Source organism: Sapajus apella, unplaced genomic scaffold, assembly GCF_009761245.1.
Source record: "Sapajus apella isolate SASKATOON/1434 unplaced genomic scaffold, GSC_monkey_1.0 scaffold10, whole genome shotgun sequence".
NCBI classification, from domain to species: domain Eukaryota; kingdom Metazoa; phylum Chordata; class Mammalia; order Primates; family Cebidae; genus Sapajus; species Sapajus apella.
Window position 1 is genome coordinate 31731276 of NW_022436950.1, and position 18699 is coordinate 31749974.

General features: G+C 40.9%; 1 long non-coding RNA gene and 1 pseudogene across 1 annotated transcript; both read right to left on the reverse strand.

Annotated features, from left to right (window-relative positions):
* Nucleotides 1–3822: 3822 nt before the first annotated feature.
* On the reverse strand, nucleotides 3823–18453 carry LOC116551882. The gene is made up of 3 exons (XR_004269099.1): nucleotides 18441–18453; nucleotides 15082–15089; nucleotides 3823–4570 (listed from the first exon to the last, which is right to left on the reverse strand). It is a non-coding gene; the product is annotated as an uncharacterized LOC116551882 (long non-coding RNA).
* LOC116551881 lies at nucleotides 4666–5046 on the reverse strand (annotated as a pseudogene).
* Nucleotides 18454–18699: the final 246 nt, after the last annotated feature.

Sequence of the window (18699 nt, forward strand, 5' to 3'; positions counted from 1 at the left end):
GGAGGCAGACATCACTGGCTTGAAAAGCCAGCTCTGACATTTGCTAGTCTGAGCTTGTATAAATTGCTTAACTTTGCCACACTGGTTCCTTCATCTGTTAAATAGGGATATTATAGAATGAGAGTTTCTTTCCCTCCTCTAATCCATCATGTGATCCTTGACTTCAACATCTGGCTTTAAAATTAGAAGTACTTATTTATTCTCATGAACTTTTAAAAGTTTGCTAAAATATATTAAGATGAATAAACCTTCCTCTTCTCTTCCTCCCTACTCTTTTTTTTTTTTTTGTCCATTTAAATGCATTAAAACTGCTTGTCTAATGTGGGTCTCACTATATGCCATATAGACATCAGAGCAAAGTGGTCACTTGCTCCTGCCATTGGAGATATGGATTTGGACATGGTGGAGCCCTGTTGGATGAGACACTGTTCTGGGACTCTCAGGGGCTTGGCTGCTTGGGTTTGAAGGACTTAGTGCTCTAATTCTCACTAGGGGTGATTTCCTATTTGGAGCTTGGGGGTTATTATTGGGCTGTTTTGGTCTGGTTTCTGGGGACACCTCTAGACATCTGTGTTGGCTTCTGGGCCGCTTTTCCTGCTTGGTTAATGAGGCTGCTGTATGTGAGAGGAGCATATTTCAATCCCTCCTGGCCTTTGCCAGCTGCATGGATGCTGGGAGAAGTGAATGTCAGCCTCTGGCTGAAACTGAGAGGTGACAAGGGAACAGCAGCCTGCCAACAGACAGGGGCAAGGTCGGTACTCAGACTGCAGGGCTGAAATCAGAATGTGTGCCTGCGATCCTGTTGGCTTAAATGATCTGTGATTGCTTCCGCACTTCAATGATTTTTTTGAAAATAGCTTTTACCTACAGAGTGCTTTCATATACATTGACTTGCATAATCTTTACAACAGTCCAGTCACAGGGGCAGGGGAGGTCTCACCCCATTTTACAGAGAAGAAAATGGAGCCTTTTCTCAATAAATTTTCCTAAAAAGTGTCAACCCATTTTCTAACCCTCAGTCCCACTGTTTAGAGTGTTTTCTTGGCTGGGCTGATCTTATTTCATGGTAAAGACCATGGCTTGAGGCCCAGTGGGACAATCTGCAGGCACCAGATTACGTTTACTTTTCTGCATGATTTTCTGAAACTCCATCATTTTTACCAATCATTCCTCTGCTTTAGCCAGTGCCTCTCTAAGTTCTCTCTTAAAAATGCAAAGAATCCATAGGAGGGGTAGGTAAATCATCAGTGGTAAGTCAGTTTGTCAAATTAAATACTCTCTTGATAGTCTGCTGAGATCAGGGCAGGTAGGGATGGAATTAATGATGGTAAATGGGGAGAAGAACCTCTGGAGTTCAAGGCACTGTCTGAGAAGGGCAAGCTGAGCAGGGTGCATTGGTTTCCTCTTGCTGTGTAACAAATTATCACAATCTTAGTGGCTTAAAAAAACACCCAGTTATTATCTTATAGCTTCTGTGGGTGTGGCTTATCTGGGTCCTCTGCTCATGGTCTCATAAGGCTGAGATAAAAATGCTGCCTGGGGCCAGCACGGTGGCTCACGCCTATAATCTCAGCACTTTGGGAGGCTGAGGCGGGCAAATCACAAGGTCAAGAGATTGAGGCCATCCTGGTCAAGATGATGAAGCCTCGTCTTAACTAAAAATACAAAAATTAGTTGGGTGGGGTGATGGATGCCTGTAATCCCAGCTACTGGGGAGGCTGAGGCAGGAGAATTGCTTGAACTTGGGAGGCGGAGGTTGCAGTGAGCCAAGATTGCGCCACTACACTCTAGCCTGGCAACAGAGCGAGATTTCGTCTCAAAAAAATAATTGCTCGCTGGGCTGGAACTCGGGATCCCCTTCTAGGCTCACATGGTTGTCGGGCAGAATTCAGTTCCTTTGGGTTGTGGGACTGAGGCTGACATCTCCTAGAGGCCACCTGTAATTCCCTGCCACGCAGCCTTCCTTATACACAGTTCACATCACAGCCACTTGCTTTTTCAAGGCCAGCTGTAGATTCTCTCTCTCCAGTCTCTAAGATGGAGTGTTACATGGTATGATGTAATCACAGGAGTGGCATTTTGAGATTTCACCTGAAAATCTCAATATTTTAGGCAAAGCTGGGTACACATTCTCATGGGAAACAGCTGGTAGGAGCTGAGTAGCGGCTGCCTCCTTGGAAAGGGAAGGATTCTTGGTTTTCCAGAGTCTCTGGAATGCTGCATGTGCCTGCTACCCAGCCTGCTTCAATCATTGGCTGTGCCTATTTGTCTACTGGTGGCATTTGAGTTTATGACGGGGGGAGGGATTACATTATTGAAGGAATCTGCAGAAGTGTATGACTCTAGGAAATGGAATAAAAATGCTCTGATTGAGGCACGGGAGTAGGCAGAGGCAAATATGGCTCCACACCCTCCCATTTGTCTCATTTTAACATACAAGAAGATGGGACTGAGCAGATCCGGGTTCAATTCCTGGTTCTTCACTCACATGTGTGGACTTGAGCCTGTACTTTAATCTCTCTGAACCTCAGTTTCCTCATCTGGGAAGCTGTCTCTTCCCCAGATAGTCTTGGGTTGGGTTCTAGGAATCTGTAATTTTGATGAAGGCCCATGGTGACATTTAATGGTCAGGCAAGTTTGGATACAACGTCCATTTACAGTTGCATGGATTTTGGATACAAACTCCACTCAAAGCAGTGCCACCATGCCTGGCTAATTTTTATGTTTTTTGAAGTGATGGAATTTCACCATGTTGGCCAGGCTGGTCTCAAACTCCTGACCTCAAGTGATCTGTCTGCCTTGGCCTCCCAAAGTGCTGGGATTACAGGCATGAGCCACTGCGCCCAGTCTTAGGCACCTGTGTCTGTTCATGCCACTCTCCTGATCAGTGATTCTTCTGGCTGCACATTAGAACACTAGATAGATGTCCACGTCCCACCTCTGATGTCACAACTTGGAGGCAGGGGCAGGGGCAGATGAGGCTTTGGAAAAGAATCTCCCCCAGCTGATCCTAATATGTAGCTGGGGCTAGCCACTGCTTTATAGACAGGCTGAACATTAGCCAGCAGCTATGGGCTTAGGAAATAAAGGCCAGCTCCTGGGGAATGGCACTGACAATTGGGACTCATCTGACAGGCAAGGATTCTGGAAAAGATTTCAGTTCCAGTAGGAATATTCTCAGGAAAAAATACCAAGAAGTTGAGAGTCTAGGAAACAGACTCGGAAACCAAACCACATAGACTGGGCCATCACAGCAGGGCAGGGGAAGTGTGTATGTAGTACTTTGGGTCCCCCGCCACCACCGACACCCCCTTCCCAGCCACCTGCAGCTGGCTTCCTACATTGATAAAGTCATGCTAGTCAGGGCTAGTTCAGGTCCAGAGCAGGCTGCAGCTGCCTGCTGGGTCACTGCAGGGGTTGACAATTTGTATCTTATCTCTCAAAATAGTGTGTAAGCTACTGGTGGGGTGCCACCTAGCCCAGTAAAATGCAGGGGCCAGTAAATACTGGTTGAATGAATGGATGAGAAGTGAGCATTCAGCCTCACTCTGAACATTTGCCTGAGTCTCAGGCATGGGGCTACTTCAATGCACTCTCTCACTCTCAACCTCCCTGAGAAGACAGAAGTTAACATCTGTCTCTAAACAATCTCTACCAAACTGAGTTCAATCTATAGACAGATGATAGTTAATAAGAGGCCCAATTTACAGAAAATCTTTTATTTCCAGAAAAAATTAAATTGGGTGCCTGTAATGTCTTGGTTTAAAATTCAAAATGATCATTTTTTTTTTCTTTTCATTTCTTTCTTTCTTTTTTTTTTTTATGATCTGTGGTTTTCTTTTTAATTATCTTAAGTCTTATGATCACACATCATTTTTAAATTTGTGTACATCTCCTCTACTTTAATCATTTTAAGTTGGCAAAAGCACCATTCCCAATCACAAATACATAGCAGTTGTACAGTTTTGTTTCTGAATGGCTGTTTAAAGACAATCCTAAATTATAACTTAGTTTGACTTAGATTGTAAAGAATCCAAGAGTGAAGTTTAATTGGCTACTATTTTAAAAGCATGTGACCTTATAGATCATCTATAAAATGTGTGAAGTGTTAAATAATTTTTGATATTACACATAAACCACACAAAATGCCTTTCAATAAGTAAAAGGAACCATTTTAAATACAGGAAATTCTAATTAGATGGGCATAGTTAAGGCCAAAAATATAAAATAGCCATTGCTACCCATTTATCTTCAACCCTTGCCTTTAAGAGGCAAATGAACACAAAACACAGGTGAATCTTCCTTGGTTCTGAGACAGTGAAGGAATTTCCCCCATATTTAAATATATTCACATAACCAGTTATATAAATCTAAATATAAAACCAATCTCCAGTAAGTTTTAAGATGGCACTCACCATCTTTGCGAAAAATTTAACATTACTAATGAAGTCTAATCATATCTTTAGAAGGGGTAAACAGTGATAGAATTTACTAAATTGGAATTACTATTAAAATCCAAAAACTGAACATACTCATTTAACCACAAGCCAGTCTTAGCTTTAAATCAGGACTGCCCAACAAAATATTCTGTCATTCATGATGTAAATTCTGGTGGTATGAGATCTATTAAAGTATGGTACACATAAAAAAGTCATGAGACATTTGTTTTGTAATAAATAAGGCAGTGGCCAATTATTACTCATTAGTAGCTTTTTTGAGATTAGCTATTAAGTCTTCCCTTTCTCCCTTCTTAATGCCGACAAAGATCATTTTTGTTCCAGGGATATACTTCTTGGGATTCTCCAAATATTCCATCAGTGTACATCTCCCCAGATGATGCCTTTGTTCTTATTGGCTTCAGTGTAAGTGAATCCAGAGGCCTGACCTGTCTTCCGCCCAAAGATACCATGGAGATTAGGTCCAGTCTTGTGCTTGCCTTCCTTTTCCACGGTGTGACATTGGGAACACTTCTGAATAAAAATCCTCTTGCCTTTCTCATCATCACCCATATTTAATTCTTTTTCGTCTTTAGCGCAACAAAGGTTACTGCTCAGAAGCCGGACGTCCCACTGTCTCTTTTCATTTCTTTTTTGAGACAAGGTTTCACTGTGTCACCCAGGCTGCAGTGCAGTGATGCAATCATACTCCATACTCACTGCTGCTTCAGACTTTTGGGTTCAAGGGATCCTCCCACTTTAGCTTCTCAAGTAGCCATTACTACAGGCACATGTCACCACGCTCAGTTAATTTTCTAACATTTTTTTTTGTAGAGATGGGGATCTTGCTATGTTGCCCAGGCTAGTCTTGAATTTCTGGCTTCAAGCAATCCACCTGCCTTGGGCTCCCGAAATGTTGGGATTACAGGTATGAGCCACTGTGCCTATCATTTTTCATTGAAACGAAAAATCCTTTTGGTTTCTGAATTTCAAATTCTGGAACACATTTTCCCAGCCAAGGGAAATTTTTAGTAACTTATAGGTATGGAAGGCTTATTGTAGGCAAACTCGGATTTTAATATTACACTCTCATGTTTGAAAATAGAAGATAATTTTAAGTAGTCTAATATAAATGCTGGTTGTTATAAAGCTTTGTGGTTAAAAGGACATGAGATTTATCAAATTGTGCAGTTTAATATTGCATAGTCTATTGTGTGTCATCCATGCCTCAAGAAATCTGTAAAAATGAAAGGACGAGAGGCAAACAAGGACATGCATGCTTCGTGAAGTCCTGCTTGGGGTAGGACTTCGTTTCTCCTGTAAGGACAAATGCTAAAATATATTTTGGTCAATTAATTCATGTATTTTTGGTCCTATCTCTTTGTAATACACAACATTGGTTTGGTTTAATAAGCCAAGAAAGCCTCTAAATATTTCACAGCTGACAGTCCTCATGAAAACTTAACTCGTAGCAAAGTTGTTTTTTATTTATGGGCTTCTGGGGGCATCCATGGTGCTCCACAAAGCATGGGAAAGACAAGTTTATGCTCTGGGCCTTCTGTGAGTGCTTAGCATTTAGATAGCAGTGACAGTTACGAGCGTGAGTGACTTTGTGAGTTATTTGGAATGATAGCCTCCTGGTAGGAATGACAGGCAGTGCTCCTTGGGGGAAGATGATTATACCGGGTATGGTCATATGGTCACCAGTCACTGCATTGGGAGTCACTTTTCTGGAAGTAATGATAAGCATTTAAGGGACAGAAGGATTGGGGAGGGTAGCAGGGAAAAATAAAGGCATTCAAAATGAGGAAAGCAGCACGACCCAGGCATAAAGGTGCAGTATCTGGTGTGTTTGTATGACATATTTTGGGGACAGAATTACAACAAGGCTGAGTAGCAGGGTGGACCCAAAGGGTGAGAATCTGGACAAGCAGACCTTGGCATTCCGGTAAATGGAAAACAGCAGGTTTTATATTGAAAATGTTTCAATAATGAATTTTTTTGAAATGATTACCATACACAGGTAATTATAGAAGTGCTCCTACAATGACTCAAAGCAACCCTGTGATATAAACACTATTTTTGGTATCACATGTTATGGATGAAGAAATGGGGCACAGTAAAGTGGCTGAGGTAGGATTTGAATCCAGGCTGTTTGGTCCAAGGGCAAATACACTTAATTACTAGGCTGCCTAGTACTCCTTAATACAATAAGTGGTATTTCAGGATGAGTAAATTTGCTGGTGATGCACAGGGTTGATCAGAAGGAAAAAAGCATGGGGTTGGGAAATCCAGTTAGGAGGCTGTGGCAATAATTCTAGGCATTCCAGAAACCATTCCTATCTTTGCTTCCTGCCTGTCTGTGACTTGACTTCATCCATTCCCACTAGATCTATGCTAAATCCAGTCTCCATCATTTTCTGGTTTCTCCCTTGCCCTCCTCCACTCTCTTCACATTGTGCAGTAAGAGGGTCTTTGTAGAGAACAAACCTGATCATGTTGCCCCTTTGATTAAACCCTTCGGGTAAGAGCTATATTCTTGGGTTACAAGATTTTTCATGAGCTGGCTCTTGCTTTTCTCTCCAGCCCCATGTCTAGGCACCGGTGCCCTTGAGATGGAGTCTCACTCTGTTGCCCAGGCTGGAGTGCAGTGGAGCAATCTCGGCTAACTGCAACCTTTGCCACCTAAGGTTCAAGTGATTCTTGTCCCTCAACCTCCTGAGTAGCTGGGACTGCAGGTGTGAGCCACCATGCATGGCTAATTTTTGTATTTTTAGAAGAGACGGGTTTTTGCCATGTTGTCGAGGCTGGTCTTGAACTACTGACCTGAAGTGGTCTGCCCTCCTTGGCCTCCCAAAGTGCTGGGATTACAAGTGTGAGCCACTGCGCCTGGCCTTAGGCTCCTGTGTCCTTTCAAGCCACTCTGATGATCAGTGATTTTTCTCCTGGCTACATGTTAGAATACCAGATAGCTGTCCAGATCCCATCTCTGATGTCAAAACTTGCGAGCAGGGACAGGGGCAGAAGAGGCATTGGTAAAGAATCTCCCCAGCGGATCCTAATATGCAGCCAGGGCTAGCCGCTTCTTTATAGACAGGCTGAATCCCATGCTCTGGAGGGACCTGCTGGGTCTATGCTGCTCTTTCTGCCTAGAGCACAAATTTTCCCTCATGCTGTTTCACTTGGTTGACTCCTCTGCAGTCTTCAGATCTTATTTATCACTACCTCCCTAGTGCCTAGAAGGGTGTACATGGTAGACTGTCAATAAATATCAGCCAGGATTAGTTAAATGACTGAATAATGCTCTCTCCACCCCCAACCCAGGATGTCCACATCCTAATCCCCAGAACCGGTGAATATGTTACCTAACATGGCAAAAGACACTTTGCAAATGTGTTCAAGTTAAGGATCTTGAGATGAGCAAATAGCTTGGATTGTCCAGGTGGGACACATGGAATCACAAGGGTTCTTATAAGAGGAAGGCATTGCGTTGGAGGAGGGAGGAGATTTAAGGACAGACACAGGCGTCAGAGAGGGAATGCTGGCTGGGTGCAGTGGCTCACGCCTATAATCTCAGCACTTTGGGAGGCTGAGGTGGGAGGATCACTGGAGCCCAGCAGTTCAAGACCAGCTTGGGCAACATGGCGAAACCCCATCTCTACAAAAAATACAAAAATTATCTGGGTGTAGTGGCACCTGTAGTTCCAGCCTCTTGGGAGGCTGAGGTGGGAGGATTGCTTGAACCTGCGAGGTGGAGGTTGCAGTGAGTCAAGATTGTGCCACTGCATTCCCGCCTAAGTGACAGAGTGAGACCCTGTCTCAAAAACAAAAAGAAAAACAAAAAACAAAGTGAGAGAAGCAATGCTGTGCTACTGGCTTTGAAGCTAGAGGAAGGAGCCACGAACCAAAAGAGTGTAGGTAATCTCTAGAAGCCAGAAAAGCAAGGACACAGATTGTTCTCTAGAGTTTCCAAAGAAAGCACGGCCCTGCCAACAGCCCTTGATTTTGGCCCAGTGAAGTCCACTTCAGACTTCTGACCTCCAGTTTCCCCATGTGTAAGACAAGTACTTATCTCACTGGGTTCAGATGAGGATTAAATAAGTTAATACCCACAAAGTATTTAAAATAGTGCCTTTCCCATGGTAAGCGCCCAATAAATGTTACTGTTATTATTACCCCATCGCTGCAGTTTTGGAGGGTCTGTTTCCTGAGTTTCCTCTTGCACATCCCCCTTGACTCCTGAGTCTATTGCCTGGAAGCCTGGGACCTCGCCGTGCTTATTGGCTGCTGCAGCTCCAGGAACCCAGTGTCCAAGCCTTGAGTTCCTCTGCTGCTTTCCGAAGGAAATAGAGATAATTTCAAGAAAAAAGGAGAGGAAGGAGTCAAAGAAGTATAGATGGCTTCAAGTTGGCTGACTCAGAGAATGACTAAGATGAAAACTGGAGAGGATGGGAGGACAGTAGCTGGGATGGCTTCCCTTGCTGGATGTGTGTCCCTGATCCTCTACCTAGCTGCTCCAAGCCTCAGCTTACTCTCCTGCATGTGGAGCTGATCATACCTGCTTACAAGAGTATCATAAAAGTTAGAGGAAAAGTGACTCTCGGGCACTTAGCATGATGCCCCTTCTGCACACAGCACTCTCTAAATGTCAGTTGCCATTTATTTGAGCAGGAATGATGATAAAAGAATACGACCTGTAACAGCAATTTTCCAACTTTTTGGTCTCGGATGTGCTCCTTTATACTCTTAAAATATTATTAAGGACCCCAAAGAGCCCTTGTTTGTATGTATATCTAGTAATATTTACCACATTAGAAATTAAAACTGAAATATTTAGAAGTATTTATTAATTCATATAAGAACAATAAAAGACCCATTATATGTTAACATATGATTTAAAAATAAAACATAGTTAATCCTTCCAAAACAAAAATAATTCTAGTGGCATTGCTTTACATTTTTTCAAATCCCCTTAGTGTTTGGCTTAATAAAAGACAGCCAGATCCCCATACCTGCTTCTGCTCTCAGTCTGCTGCAATATCACATGTCACAAGTCAGATAGCCTCTGGGAAACTCCACTGTACACTTGTGAAAGAATGAGAGTTAAAAAGGCTAATGACATCTTGGTATTATTATGAAATAGTTTTGACCTCAGTTACTACCTGAACAGATTTCAGAGGTCCCCAGAACACACTTGGAGAACCACTGACTTATAAGCTCTTTTTGAAAAAAAGTTTTCAATCTGTGTATATAGGTCATGATAAAAATGAGATTAAATATTACCTCCATCACATGGGCAAAAATTGAAAACTTTGACAATAACAAGTGTTTCTGAGAATATGAAACATTGGGAACTCTCAACCTCTGTTAGTAGAAGTATAAATTGTATAAATTGGCTTGATTATTAAATATTACTACATTTCTCTTTAAAGTTAAAAATGCTCACATTCTGTCATCCACTTATTCTTTTCCTTGGGAGAATTTAAAATGATTATGATATAGTTATACAATTGAGGACCACAATTCAAGACTGAAATGAATAGTAATAGCAATAGAATACCAATGAATAGAAACATATAATTTACATAATAGAATGCTACAACTAAAAATGAATTAACTAGAGCCATGTAAACATGAATATCTCAAAAACAATGGTGAGCAAACAGTAAGAGATTCAAGTTCTGTGTACCATTTATTTTATTAAAAAATTATTATCATTTTTGAGACAGTCTTGCTCTGTCACCCAGGCTGGAGTGCAGTGACATGATCTCGGCTCCCTGCAACCTCCTCCTCCCAGGTTCAGGCGATTCTCCTGCCTCAGACTCCCAAGTAGCAGGGATGTCAGGTGTGCACTACCAGGCCCAGCTAATTTTTATATTTTTAGCAGAGATGGAGTTTCACCATGTTGGCCAGGCTGGCCTTAAACTCCTGGCTTCAAGTGATCCTCTCACCTCGACCTCCCAAAGTGCTGGGATTATAGGCATGAGCCACTGTGCCTGGCCAGTGTACCATTTGTGTAAAGTTTGAAAACATGGAAAGCAAAAATACACGTTGTTAATGAGCACATACATATGTAGTGAAATTATACAGTCATGCATGGAATGAGAAGCACCACACTGAGGACAATGGTTACCCATGAAGAATGAGATAATAAAATTCGGGAGGGGTCTTGGAAGGCTTTAACTATATTTGTAATATTTATCTACTTTAAAAATTTGAATTAAAAAAAAAACCTAGTTAAGTTCTGCTTAAGCTGGACAAAAGAATATGGCAAGAAAAGAAGTCCAATAAAAATGATAGTGACAAAAGAAATTAAAACTCTCTGCATGAATAGTAATAGTAATAAATACCAATGAATAGAAACATTAATTCACATAATAGAATACCACAACTGAAAATGAATTAAGCCTTTGGACAATGACCCCTAACCCTTTGCTCACGTTGTCTATATGGACAGTGCCTGGTTATGAGGAGCTGGGTTCCAATTGTTCACTGGTGATTGATTGCTAGGTGCTTACCATGGGTTTTCTTACAGCAACAGTTAAGCACATTGCCTAAATGCCTAGACTAGGCCCATCTGCGCAGCTCACGGAACTCTATTAACTTTACAACCTGCCTAACCAATGGTAAGAAATCAGCAAGGTTGAGAGGTAGTTCATTGGGAAAGTTTGTTCTGAATTAGAGAGCCAGGAACATACCCTCTCTCTGGCAGACCTGGTCTGATCCTTCCTCTACTTTCCTTTCCAGCCTCTTATTAGGATAGGAGATTCTCATATGCCTGAACCAATTGAGGTTGGCTAGGGTAGAATCCCTCTCCGATAGGATAGCCTGGGGTAGGTGGATGGTTGGGGAATTAGGGGTCAGGAGATATAGAGATCTGGGAGGCGCCAAACCTCCCAGCCCAAATCCCTGATTTGGAATAATTCTTTATTTTTTTTTTTCCCCAAACAGAGTTTTGCTGTCATCCAGTTGATCTTAGTCAGCTCACTGCAACCTTTGACTCCAAGGTTCAAGGATTCTTGTGACTCAGCCTCCTGTGTAGCTGGGATTATGGGCACATGCCACAGTGCCTGGATAATTTTTGTATTTTTTTATAGAGACGAGGTTTCACTATGTTGCTCAGGCTGGTCTTGAACTCTTGACCTCAAGCGTTCTGCCTGCCTCGGCATCCCAAAGTGCTGGGATTACAGGTGTGAGCCGCTGCACCTGGGCTAGTTGGAATAACTCTTGCTTCTCGATCAGCTTTGGAGTCATCTCTCACAGATTTTCTGCTAAGACTTCTTTTATCTCCTTGTTTACTGCTACATGGTTTCTAACCTGACTTATCTCTTCTGTTCCACTGTGGAAAAAGCCATTGTGCCATGGAGCCTCCTAGAGCCTGCAACACAGTAGATGCTCGTGACACAGTAGTTGCTGGTGACTCTGTAATTTCCTTCTGGATGGGGCTGAGGGTTTGGTTTGAAAGAAAGATTGAAGATGTGTTTATATACATTTTACACAGGATGAAAGCTACATTAGTTGTCCTTCCCTACCCGTCTCAACAAGTGCTCGTTCTCCTTCCCCCACTTCCATGCTTCTCAGCATCTGAAATGAGCACTCAGCTTGGGGATTTGGCAAAGAAGGCAAAGACTAAAAATAAAAAGCAAAGGAGAATTAAGAATTTCAAGCATTCTCTAAGAGCCTCCACTAACTGTTGGTTCTGATATTCATTGAAACATACATCCAGCTCATTAAAAGCACATTTGAATTGTAAGCTTTTTTAAACAAGAATAACATATTTAAAAAGACTTCTCATCATTCCAACCCAAGTGCTCTTGTTTTTTGGGCATTCTTTTTCAGTTCTTGTTACATTGATATGTTTCAACAGCTATAGATTATAGGCACGTATACTTTTTCTCTTTGTATTCTCTATGCTCCTACCTATTGTCACACTTATTATTTTTTTCATATCTGGTTCTTTTTTTGAAAACTAACACCTCAACAATCACATCTCTTCGTGTCACACAGTCATCCATGTGAATGGTACAAATATCAGTAGTCTGAAGGACAACACAATTGTTGCAAAAATATAAGGTCCTCACTTATCCATGGGTTGGTCCTTTTTTAGCTTTGTGCTGGTTTCCTGTAGTCTTCCATTGCATTTAGGCACTAGCTCATTTGTCTACATTTCAGAATGCCAGCATAAAGGCAAAATAAAGGTAAAGCAACAACAATAACAAAAAGGACAGGAAAGAACAACAACAAAAAAATGTTGTGGCATTTCTTAGCTGTTTAGCGTCTGACTCCCCTTTTGGTGTTTGGGGAATCCTTCACCTCATGAGTCTCAGTGGGAGACTCAGGCTCTGCTCATTCTTAAAGTTGAAAATGTCAGGAACTTGCTTTCCCTACCTTCTTTGCAGTTAAGCACAACACACTCCACCCCAGAGCCACAGAGACATGGAGGATGCACTCTCTGGCAACAGTGAAGGATGTACTCTCTAGCAGTAGTGGTGGGAATGCCAGTGGTCACACTTATTTTTTAATGCCTGGCAATATTCTGTCAGTGGCTATCAATGGAGTAGAGAACATATGTTCTGGAGTTCTAACTCAGGAAGAACACCGAGACTTCAGAGGGTTGATTCAAGAATTAAAGGTCACAATAGATGTAGCATATTTACAATAGTATCTAGACAACATAAAGACTGACTAAATGTTGGCTATTATCTACAACTGTATCAACTCAATTAACTTCATCTTCCTTCTTTACAATGTAAGAATAACTTCTGGTGGGGAGCGCATAGGGTGAGGGCTAAAGTAGGGTCTCTGGGATGAGGCACTTGGAGAGGTGCCAGGGCCATTTACTAATGCTACAGCAGATATTTTTTAAGCACTCCCTATTTTCTTTCTTTCTTTTCTTTTTTTTTTTTTTTTGAGCCAGTTTAGCACTAGACACTGAGCAAGCCTCCTGGTCCCTGAAGATATAAAAAATGAATGACATTTCCTGCTCTCAAGTTGCTCACTGTGTAGTCAGGAAGATGTAAAATGAGGAAACGCCACATGGGAAGAGTGTTCATCCCAGGAGGTCAGGGAGGAGCAAGACCCACACTGGGCTGATGCTCACACTGACCTGGGTAGGGTTCCTACTAGGAATTGGTCAACTTTTTAGGCAATGACACTAGAAAAAAATGCCTAGAAACCAGATCATGAAGCAGGTTGTATGCAGTCATAAGGAGGACCCCTCTGCCCTCAACAGGTGATTTGAGAAGTTATAAAGCATAGAAGGGACAGAAGAAATGAGTAATGAAGGTCAACTCTTTATTCCTGTCTCACATTTGTTTCCTTCTCTGCTGCCTCGGCAGATTGGGCCCTCAGTAGCACAAGAGTTATAGTTGGGGAAGAGGAGGAGAGAGGAAAGACAGGAGCAAGAAATTCTAGATAATGACATTGAAGAGGAAAGGGAAGTTTTTGGAGCCCACTGGCTGGGGCAGTCATTTGTATTTAAGAGATGTATGTAATTTAGGCTTCTAAAAGCCAGAGACTGCCCTAGAAAATAAATTTCCCATGCTATGCAGCAATTCATCCGTACCAAACTTCATCTCCTAGTTATTTATGAGTTTGCATAACTTGAGTAAGTGCCAGGCAAGTTTTTCTGAGTTTGGTTCTTCATCTGATACGTTTATTTTTGAACATTTTCTAAAGTAACTTTTAACCAAGTTAAAAATTAGATCCTCACACTGAAAGATGAAGAGTATTAATGTTTGGGAGTAAATAAAACAGGTCATTCCAATAACCCCCAATCTGAAAGAAACTTTTCTCTCAATTATGAGGCAATTAAGCAAAGTGAGGTGGTGTTTTGACGTGAGATATATGAATAACTGAGACTGTAAAGCTAGCAGATGGCATATCAACATATCAAGTTTGTGAGGTACTTCTGTGAAGCGAAAAAATATGTACAGTTCCAAAAAATATTGAGGTTGACCTAAATACGTTTGCTTATGCTATATGAGTACAAGGCTAACTATGCAACGTTGTTTAAGTGATGACTAGGATACTATTTAAACATCTGAGAGAACAAGTTGATTCCTTTAGCAATTTTTTTTGAGCAGTCCTTTCAATAAGTACCTTAGAAGTTATATGAAGACTTGATTTCAACTCTAAGAATAAACTACATAATGTTTCAAATCTAATTTTATCTAGAAGATCCTAGATGTCATGGTACAGTTTAGTTTTAGAACAAGAAATAGTAATTAAAATCAATAAGAAATAGTAATTAAATTAGAAACATCTGGAGGGAGATCATTCAAAAACTTCATATGAGAGAAACTTTAAGAGGCAAATAACATGAACAGTGATTTCATCAAAATGAGGTGTAAAAAATAAACAGATGGGGACCTTGAAGAAAAAAGTGGTATAAAATATCTAATGTTTTTCTTCCAAATAATTTCCAAAAATAATCAAACCTATAAAAGTTATATAATGTGCAATTAGTAATGTTTTATTGTATCTCCTTGAGTTATTCTTTCCCTTTTAAAAATATCTTTGCCTGTGGCCGTATATAAAGAATTAGGAGACCTGTGCTTCTCAAAGCCAGCAAGGGCGAGGGAGGACAGACCAGGTAAGCAGTCGTGAGCAATTACGGTTGTGTTCAGCAGCATGGAAGAGAAACCTGGCTTCCTAGGCTAATACGAGGAAGGTGGATATTTTCCTCATGTGACATGAACCCAGAGTGGGCCAGGCCAGGGCAGATGGCATCTGAGGTCCCTGAAGGCCTGGGGTCCTTTCTGCCTCTCCACAGTCATAGAAACTCAACTATGTGTTTATGCTCCAGGCATGAAGTAGTAGGATGAGAGGCAGAGACCTGCAGAGCTGGTGCCTTTTTCAAAAGATTTCCTGGAAGCTCCACCCTGTGATTTTTTTGCTTACATTTAATCAGCCAGCACTGATTCCATGGCCTCCTCTAACCATAAGGGAATTCAGGTTAGGGTAGGGTTTTTAGACCGAGTACTTTGCCACCCTAAATGGATCTGAGTTCTCTTGATAAGAAAGAAGGGGAGAATGCTTTTATTTTTTATTTTAAAAGTATTTATGTTATCCTGTTTGCCATCAAAAGAAAGTCAGGGTTAATCTATTTCTGTTATGATCTTTCATTTCCTGCTGTATATTATAGTACATGGTAGACATTGAACAAATGTGGTTGATTGATGAATGGATTCACTTAACCAGTAATTATCAAGCATGCTACATGTTGATGTTCTGTGATATTTAAAAAGAAATATATATTCCTGTTCTTGGGGGATTTATAGTTGCAATTTCAGACAGCCATATATATGGAATGATTAGAGAACAAGCCAACTGATAAGAGGAGCATAATTCTTCATGTGTGTTTTGCTTTCTATTTTTCGTGCTGTTAATGTACCTGCTACACTGGATTTTGTTTCAGGGCTATTTTCGTCAAAGTATTTGGTTAAATATTCCCTGTGCAGAAAAACAATTGAGGCATTAGATACTTGGGTTTTCGTAGCATCAGGGTTGTGGATAATCACAGCTTTTTTTGCTTCTCATTTTCTCTCTATAAAACATGTGCCATAGCAATGGCCATCCAGCATAGGCATTGGATAGACAAGAGACACAGAAGACAGTGAGGAGCATGCATGGGCTATGAAGTCAGGCTTCCTGGGTTCCTCTTCCAGGTCTGCCATTTACTAGCTGTGTAACCAAGGGTGTGTGTCCCACTTTCCCCATCTGACAAGTGGGGCAGTAAGTGTCCAAACTAAAGAGGCCAATGTGAAGATGGTGCTAACATATAAAAAGTATTTAGAAAGAGCTTCGCACATTGTAAGCACTCAATATTAGCTACTATTTTATAGTATTCTTCAAAGGTTTATTTAGAAACAAAACAGCATCAGTCTAGAAGTCCAGGCTTGTTTTTCTCCCAAGCATATTTTCACAAGTGTTTCCATTGTCTCGTCCTTTTTCTCCTTCTCTTCCTCTAAAAACATATTTTGCTGTGTCTGCTTGGTCATCTTTCTCAGGGCCAGAGAAAGAATCGCTGAGGGACAAGGGGAGCAGCTGAGTTGGTGGGAGAAGGAGCCCAGTGGTTGAATGCCTCGAACCACTGTGATGAGCTGTTGAGCTGGGTGCCAATCAAAGTGAATCAATGGGGCTTGCCAGGAGAGATGTTAATTTCAGTGGTCACACATGTCCCTGTCTGGACTCTACTTAGGACTCTTGACCCTACCCTACAGTGGTTTGAAATGGATTTTTTTAGGCTTTCATTATATTCTCATATCTTTTTTTCCATTTGGTATCTAAGCTACACGAGAGCCAGTGTAGTGCTTTGTCCTTGGCTAATATTCCATCCAGACCTTTCCTGAATGTCCAGCTCCCTCTCTCTGCTGCACCAAGTCTAAAGAGTGAGGTCAGGGGCTCAGACTCAACTGAGCTTGTTAATCAATGAAGCAATGAGGCCGTTTTGTCGCCTTTCTAACTTTCTTTCTAAAGCAGAATCATAAATAGGATACTCTGTGACCTATGAGTCAAAAAGGGAACAATCAGGCAAATGATTTTTGATTATAATATCTACTGTGAACATAACATATTAATAATGGATGTCAAGGATTTGGCTCAAAGACAATAAAAGGAAAGGCACCACAGGTCTGCTTTCTTTCTCCCTTTCTACAGTACTGATTTCATAACTTATCTTGAGGTAAAGTGGAAATTGCATTTTAAAAAGCGAGTAAAAATTTTCACCAAAAAAGTAACTTGTAAATTTTTATCTTGAATAACTCGACTGATGAAACTGCATTTTGTCTTACACTGTTTGCAAACAAAAAAGGAACAATAATCCACACTAATAAGCACATCTGAGAATGCCTTTAAAACCCCTTTATTTGCCTAATTGGAGAAATTTTCTGGAATGATTGTCAACGGAAAACAGTTATAGCATTTGTGTCTAAATATATCTTCTTGCTTTTGTTCTACCTCCACCTGAGAGTTTTTAAAATTCTTATGTAGAATTGATCTTCCTTTGTTAAGGATACTATTTTTCAGGATAAGCTTTTTTTTTTTTTTTTTTTTTTAAGAAAATAATTTAAAACATTTATACTACCCTAAGCTTCCACAGTTCTTTTTTTCTCTTCTTCTTTTTTCAGTTTTATTGCTTCCACAGTTCTTGTTGAAAGTGTTTTTCTCTTTGGATTTCAAGGTAGTGATGTCTTGTTGGCATGTTTGATGTTGTGGATGTGGATTTCACTTTATTCAAGCAAAGCATTTAGAAAGCTCAAAGAATTTTTCTCATCTTCCTGGGTAGAGGGAAATGTAAACAGTGACAAACAGTTCTTCAGACTGTCCCTGATTTTTTTTTTCTTGTGCTGTTACTTTCCAGAGTTCAAACGCATGGGATTTTAACAAGAGATAATAATCTCACTTGACAGTAAGCCATATCTATTATGACAAAGATTAGTCAATATTTTGTGAAATACCAAATTATCAAGTAGTTTGGATCTGTCAGACCCCTCCCATTTCAATCATTATGCATGAAGTTGATGACCTTCATCCTTGTGACCCCACAAAGATCTTTGTGACACTTATGTGTGAACTTAGAGCATTTTTCTACTCAACCCCAGCACTGCTAACTCTGTTTGAGATAGGGGAGCTGCCTGTGCATTATAGGATATTTAACAGCATCTGTGGCCTCTCCCTACTAGATGCTAGGAGGACCCTTCCGTCTAGTGTGACAACAAACGATGTATTCTGATATGGCCAGATGTTCCAGGGGGCAATATTGCCTCCCATTGAGAACCACTGTTTGACAGCAATCTTCAGTCCGGGAGTATAGTGACAGTTTTTCTCTCCAATGAACAAAATTACTAGGGGATGTTAGGGGTTAGAAACCCCACATTGCTGATGGGGCCACATAGGCACAGGAGTTTATACATGTCCAGTCTGTAATAAGAGAGGGAGACCAAGTCCCACTTCCCCTAGTGCTTGGATCAGTCCGCCCGATAGTGCTTGCTTGATAATTACTGGTTAAATGAATCCATCCATCCATCAACCATATTTGTTGAATGTCTACTGTGTACTATAATATGTAGCAGGAAATGAAAGGTCATAATAGGAATAGATTAATCCTGACTTCCTTTTAATGGCAAGCCTCACTTTGACCAGTCAGGATACTTGCTGGTGATATAAAAATATTTCCCAGAGATTTTCTAATTTTTATGTTTTTAACTGTAGGAGAAGAAGAAATGTCTTTTCCTCTACCCATCCAAGGTTGATGGCTGAG